At 36.8% G+C, this 7,703-nt stretch overlaps 1 non-coding gene across 1 annotated transcript; it reads left to right on the forward strand.

Annotated features, from left to right (window-relative positions):
* The first annotated feature begins 6,645 nt into the window (after positions 1-6,645).
* On the forward strand, positions 6,646-6,752 carry LOC141702118 (small nucleolar RNA R71). The gene has a single exon (XR_012567020.1). It is a non-coding gene; the product is annotated as a small nucleolar RNA R71 (small nucleolar RNA).
* The last annotated feature ends 951 nt before the right edge of the window (positions 6,753-7,703 follow it).

Below are 7,703 nucleotides of genomic sequence, written 5' to 3' on the forward strand. Positions count from 1 at the left end.
GTCTTCCATTGTCCATTCTGCTCTAGGTTTTGGAATGGATTGACCAACAGCAACTGTGGCTGTAGCAACTGTTGCTACTTTGTGGGGAATGTGAGGACCATTCTCAATGCAGTTTACATAACCTTCATCTTGGGAGAGTAGATGAAGGTGCATTTTCACCTTCCAATGGTGATAACTGTCTTTGTCAAGAACTGGGATCTTTACTCCAATATCCTTCTTACTCATCTTTGTTAGATTCCAAGATCTTTAAACTCTTTGTATGTCAAGAGCCTGCTCTGATACCAATTGTTATTCCTAGTGGACTAACAATGAGATTTACAGAAGGGGGTTGAATGTAAATCTCAAAACTTTTTCAAGTTTTGAGCAGTTTATGAAAGTTGTGTGTTCAAGAAGAACAAGTGTGTGAATTGCTTTAAGCTAATACAGACAGATATATATTCAAGCACAAATGTAAAGAACACAACATACCTTAAAAACTTTTCTGGTGGATTTGTTGTTCCACCAGAGATGGTATATTAGAAAATCTGTGATTAAACAATGTTGATCACAGCTGCATCCTAGTACAAACTAGATGAATTTTCTCTCAATATTTTTCTAAACAGCTCTGGAAAATCTCTCTTCTAATTACTAGCTTCTACTTGGTTTATATATTACCAAGTGTACAAGTGAAGAACAATATAAAATACAGTAATAAAATAAGATCTTCACTTGCTTCTTTTCCTGTTCACTCCAGTACTTTGTTGACTATTGCATCTTTGTACCAGAGAAGAACGGCTGCTTTTTCTGTTGTTCCTGAAATTCGGCTACCACATCTCAGTTGTCTCTATCAACCCATGTGCCTCTGTCTGTAGGTACAACTACCTCTTATCAACGGCTAATCATCAGAACATCCGTTGAAGCTTTCATCCGTTGATGCATTCATCCGTTGAAGGATGTTATCCGTTGAAGCTTTCATCCGTTGATGCACTCATCCATTGAAGGATGTTATCCGTTGATGACTTTATCCGTTGAAGCTTTGGAGACATCCGTTGAAGCTTAGCTTCTCATCCGTTGAAGGTCTTTAAGTCATCCGTTGATACCACTTCACTTATACAAAATTACAAGGCATGAAGTATTTACAATTGGCCTTCCTATCTGCATATCATCTAGTAGTCAACATGACTCATAGTTTCTCTCAACTTCCAAGAATTACATTTTAAATACAGAGACTGAAATATGCTACAACACTAGACTTATTTCTAAGTAAAGCTACACCATCAACGGATAGCCAAGGTGGTCTTATCCGTTGAGGCTACAGACACTAAATTTCTACTTAAGTATTTTGTTAAACATATCATCAAACTAATGCACATACATTCCTAACATTTGTTTTTATTACGGGCTTTATCTATTTAAGTGTTTAAATAAGATATACCATAGTTTAGAGTAAAGCTTTTTATGGATTATGATGAGATCATAATAGTGAGACCTAAAAGATGATAACTCTAAACTTAAATAGTTCCTGATCATAGGATTACTAACTGGTAATTAATAATCCGCAAAGATCGGTACATTATATGCTTGCTTCATTATGAAGGATGTCTGTTCTCATAGACATTTGTGTGGTGACACTATAGCTAGTATGTAGGTGCTTATTATAGAATAAGTTCACTGAACATGACTCGCACAGCTGAACAACTGATGGAGTTCACTCACGTGTCAGCAGTTGTTCACATAGTGATAGTTGTACTAGTATCCTTAGACTTGAGGTCATCATAGTCATCTTGTGTACACTGAACTATGCTTTGGTTTAGTTCTTAGTCTCCAGGGACAGTTATTAGGGCTCTACTGGGTATAGGAATTTGTACACGAAGATAGTGTATGATCAATAAAGGATCTACCCCTTCCAGTGAAGGAAGCGAATGTTCAAGGCTGATCCACTTATGCTAGTTCAGGAATCTCTGGCCAGAGTGAATGAAATTAGAAAGGAGTTTTTAATTTGCATAGAACTACGCATAGTAAATGGTAAGCAAGTGATTAAATTAGATAGGCTTGACACGAGATCCATGCCTTGTATTTAATCGGGACATTGTAGGGTAGAAAGAGTTTATTGTACGGTAACTATTCACTGAATAGGTTCTTGGTATTCTAAGCAGTGAATTCATATTATCCGGATAGTCGCGATATGCTGAGAAGTATCCCTCACGATATAGAATAAATGTGATTAATTAATTAATCATATTTAATAAATTAGAGAATTTATATAAATAATGATAAAATAGTTTTATTATTATTTATTTCTACTACCGGCTTAATATTGAACCTACAGGGTCACACCATAAAAAGAGAATGATTTAATGGTGGAGGAATTAATTAATAATGGCTAATAATTATTTATTTATGAAATAAATAATTAATTGGCAAATTTAATAATTGATTAAATGAGATTTAATTGATTATAAATTAAAATTCTTAATATAATTAATTAAGGATTTAATTTTTGGAAATTAAATCAAGAGAGAAAAAGGATTAATAATTATAAGGTGTTTTAATTATTAATGAGAATAATAAATGGGATAATAATAATAATATTTATGGGAAAATTTCAGCTGAAAATTTTGCCTATAAATATATTATTATAAACCCTATTTTGATTCGAACCCCAAAAAAACCCAAAAGTTTTAGAAAACCAAATTCTCTCCACCTCCTCCTCCTCCTTAACGTCGTTTTCTTGGTGGATACCGGTGGAGTGCTTCGCGTTTGAGGAGCAGCTGCTAAGGATCTCCGATCGTTGCTCTTGGATTAAAGGTTAGTAATTGATCCCTATGTTTTTACCACGATTTATATGCTTTTATTTGGATTTAGTATGTGTAAAAGTGTTTTACCATGCCCCCGCTGCGATTAAAATCCAACACCTTTTGAGATAGTTTAAGTTATAAAGTTTGTAAGAATGTTTAATATTCAGTTGTTAGTTTGAATAGTTGGGATTTGGGCGTTTGTAATATAAGTGTGTGTGTGTGGCTTGTGTTCATACTTTAACCTGTTGTGATCCGTGGTAGTGGTAAGTAGGGTCACTGCATGTTGTTATTATCTTTATTATTGTTATAAGCAGGTTATCAATAAGGTGTGTGTGTGGACCCCAAACTTCTGACCCGATTTTGGAGAACGCCATACAAACTCTCCACCCCGTGACTGTTCGAGTAAGAATGAGCTCATTCTTCTCATTAGCAATAATTGTGATACCTCCTTTCTTTGGTACACACTAAACTAGACTCACCCAAGAACTGTCAGAAATAGGATAGATGATCCCTGCATCCAGACACTTAAGAATTTCCTTCTTCACAACTTCTTTCATGATAGGATTTAGCCTTCTTTGCTGCTCAACAGTAGGCTTGCTACCTTCCTCTAGCAGAATTTTATGCATGCAATAAGAAGGGTTGATTCCCTTGATATCTGCTATCGTCCATCCAAGTGCTGATTTGAACTCTCTCAGAATTCTTAAGAGTTTTTCCTCATCACTACCTGAAAGGTCAGATGCAATAATAACAGGAATAGTAGATGCATCACCTAAAAAAGCATACCTTAAGTGTTCAGGTAATGGTTTAAACTCAAGTGTAGGAGCTTCCTCAATAGATGGCTTGAGGCGCTTGGGAGATTTGTTTAGCTCCTCCATTCCAAGAGATTCAAACGGCATATCCATCTTCCTCTTCCAGGGAGAAGCATCCAGATGTTGCAATTGCTCATCACCTTCATCATCATCACTATCAGAATTCCCCAACAAGGCCTTTTATAAGGTATCAGACCTTAGAAATTGATCAAGTTCTGAAGTAACCACAGAATCGACCAACTCCACCTTTAAGCACTCCACATTTTCCGTAGGGAATTTCATGGCATTGAATAAATTAAAAGTTACATCGTGATCCCCACTCGCATGGTGAGCTCACCCTTCTGCACATCTATCAAGGTTCGACCAGTAGCAAAGAAAGGTATTTCCAAGATTATGGGAATCTTCTTATCCTCCTCGAAATCAAGAATTAAAAAATCAGTCGGAAAGATGAGTTTATCCACCTTGACCAAAACATCCTCAATAATGCTCGCGGATATGTAATAGAACGATCAGCCATCTGCAGAGTCATATAAGTAGGCTTTGGATCAGGTAAATATAACTTCTTAAAGATTGACAAAGGCATCAGATTGATGATAGCTCCCAAGTCACATAAGCATTTGTCAAACAACAGCTTTCCAATAGTGCAAGGAATAGTGAAGCTTCCGGGATCTTTAAGCTTCAGAGGCAACTTCTGTTGCAGCACATCACTGCACTCCTCCGTGAGAGCAACTGTCTCTAAGTCATCAAGCTTCACCTTCCGAGAGAGTATATCTTTCATAAACTTCGCATAACTAGGCATCTGTGCAAGAGCTTCAGCAAAAGGTATGTTGATGTGAAGTTTCTTGAACACCTCCAGAAACTTCTTAAACTACTTATCCAGCTTTTTCTTCTGTAGCCTCTTAGCAAAGGGAGGTGGAGGATAGATCTGTTTCTCCCCTGTATTACCCTCAGGAGGAGTGTGTTCAACAGTAGTCTTCCTTGGCTCCACTTCAGCTTCCTTCGGCACTTCTTCCTCACCTACAGCTTCTTCATCCAAAACTTGATAGTGTTCAGGATTTGCAACCTTTCCAGACCTTAATGTAATTACCTTTACCTACTCCTTAGCTTCTATATTTCTTGGCACTTCAGTGTCACTAGGGAGTGTACCAGGTTGACGATTTAACAAGGCATTGACAATTTATCCGATTTAATTTTCCAAGGTCTTGATAGAAACCGCTTGGCCCTTGCACATGAGCCTCAACTCCTCCAATTCAGATTTTTCATTAGACTGTTGCAGCTGGATTTGTTGCCTTAGTGCATATTGTGAAGCGTTTTGAGCACATAAACGCAGCGGAAACAGTAATTAAAAACCGTGAAAAAACAGAATTTTCGAAACCCACCGCAGGATCCATGTGAAAAATAGATATTTAATCCGTAGATCAGATTGTTTACCTTAAGAAGCTTTACAAATTGGTAGACTAATGGAGATCCAAAGCTTGTTCAATCACCACGCATCCCGCTCTCGCGATCTACGCTCTATGGGTATCCACACGAATGCTTGAACTCAAGGATTGGATGTGTACTAGCACAAACCCGTTTCTTCTTGCTCTCTCCATCTTCTCTCTCGGTGGCTAGGGTTTTAGTAAAAGTCTTGCTTACAAAATTAGCCACACAAGAGATATTATATAGAGTGTAGAAAAATGAATTATAACTCTTAACTATTTAGGAGTTATTATTAATTCGAAATTCCTATTTATATTAAAATTAAGTCTCACTTAATTATTTAACAAATAAATTTCAAAATTAATATTAGTAAATTTGAATATCAATATTTATCTAATTAATTAAGTCATACTTAATTAATATTATAAATAATTCGAATTACTTTAATATAATTTAAATCCAATTTAACTTAAATAATCCTTCAAGCATTCTTAGTGTGTGACCCTATATGAAGGTTAAATCCCATCTAGATCATTCATATTTCTCATACAATTCATAATATACCTAATGTCCACTTTTATCATTACCCGGTCAAGGATAACTTTTAATGGAATCAATGTATATTAATTCTCGTATAGAAATATAACGACTTCAGGTCTAAGGACCATTACATCATTATCACTGTGAGAATTACTTATGACACAGCAGACATGTAGAATCTCACATTGGGTCTGTCCAGCACCATGTACATATACATCTACCTGTGTCTTTGACTTTAGTATCACTATACCTATGATCAATGAGATGTGATCATCAGTCAACAAACACACTAGTCTTAATGCATTATTATTGTCCCTTAATAATAATACTCGACTAGGGACCTTTAGGAATATTGATATTATTCTCATAATCTCATTTCTAAGTCACGTACTTAGAGATATAGAATTGCATATCATATTCCAAGGATATTTATTAATCTAACATTTATATCGCAGTATATTAAGAATTAATAAATTATAAAGGGAATAATTGATAAAACATAAACATTAATAATCCTAATGTCTTAAACTAAAATATCATAGTGTTATCTCTAGGGCACAAACACTAATATATTGCGGTTGCTGAAAACTAGGGGGTTGTACTGTTTTGCCGGATACTGCGGATAAGGTTGCTGAACTGCATTCGGAGTGTTGCTCCAGCTAAAGTTGGGATGATTGCGGTTGTTAGGATGATAGGTGGCTGGTACAGGTTGCTGCGACCTCTGAAAGTTGCTCATGAACTGAGCTGATTCACTAGAAATGGCACACTGATCAGTCTCATGGGCACCATCACAAAGCTCACAGACACTAGTGATCTGATTAACTCCATAATTACACAGAGAATCCACCTTCATCGTCAAAGCCTTAAGTTGAGCAGCTATAGCAGTAGCTGCATCCAACTCCAGAATTCCCGCTACCTTGCCCTGAGTTAATCTCTGAGTAGGATTCTGGTATTCATTAGCAACCATCAGTTCAATTAATTCATAAGCTTCATCGTAGCTTTTAGCCCACAAGGCTCCTCCTGATGCTGCATCAAGCATGGGTCTAGAAGTAGCACCCAAACCATTATAGAAAAAGTTAATGATCATCCAGTCAGGCATCCCATGATGAGGGTACTTCCTAAGCATCCCCTTATATCGATTCCAAGCCTCGCATAAAGATTCTCCAAATTGCTGAGAAAATTGAGTAAGTGCGTTTCTGATTGCAGCAGTCTTCACCATAGGGAAGAATTTGGTTAAGAACTTCTGAGCAAGATCCTCCCATTTGGTGATAGACCCTGGTGGTAAAGAATGTAACAGGCACTTAGCTTTATCCCACAGAGAGAATGGGAAAAGTCTCAACTTAATAGCATCTTCAGAAACTCCATTGAACTTGAAAGTGTCGCAGTTATCTATGAAATCTCTGATGTGCATGTTGGGGTCTTCTGTCGGAGAACCCCCAAACTGAACTGAATTCTGCATCATCTGAATCGTGCTCGACTTGATCTCAAAGGTATTAGCCGAGATGGCTGGTCGAACAATGCTAGACTGAATATCAGCGATCTTTGGGTGAGAGTAGTCCATCAAAGCCTTTGGATTCACTTCGGGTTCTCCCATTGCAATAAGAGCCTCTTCTTCTTTCTCAACTAAGATCTCTTCTTCAACTTTCTCCTCGACCATAACTTCTTCCTCAGCTTGATCCAGTGTCCTCTTACAAGACTGAGAACGTGTATACATACACGCTCGCTAGAGTACCTGAAACACGACAAGGAATTAAGTAAGTAACAATGTTCGAGTCACTGAACTTTAATGACCAATGATGACAAACACATAAACTAAAAATTAACACCGATATCCCCGGCAGCGGCGCCAAAAACTTGTTAGCTGCTATAACATGCGCTAATATTCATGCAAGTATACGCGATCGCAAGTAATATAGAATAAATTCTAGTTCGTTCCCATAGGGATAGGTTTAGGTTAATTTCAATCAATGTATTTATGCAACACTAGTATGGTTATTATCCAATGCTAAGACGAATAACAATTTGAGGTTGTTTATACCAGGTTAACTAAGAGATTATACTAAAGAACATAAACTAAGAGGTTAAAGAGATTTGAATAATATATGACACAAACATGGGATTCTAACTTCATTAAATGCTTCATTCAATAGCCTTT

This window comes from Apium graveolens, unplaced genomic scaffold (assembly GCF_009905375.1).
Source record: "Apium graveolens cultivar Ventura unplaced genomic scaffold, ASM990537v1 ctg4669, whole genome shotgun sequence".
NCBI lineage: Eukaryota > Viridiplantae > Streptophyta > Magnoliopsida > Apiales > Apiaceae > Apium > Apium graveolens.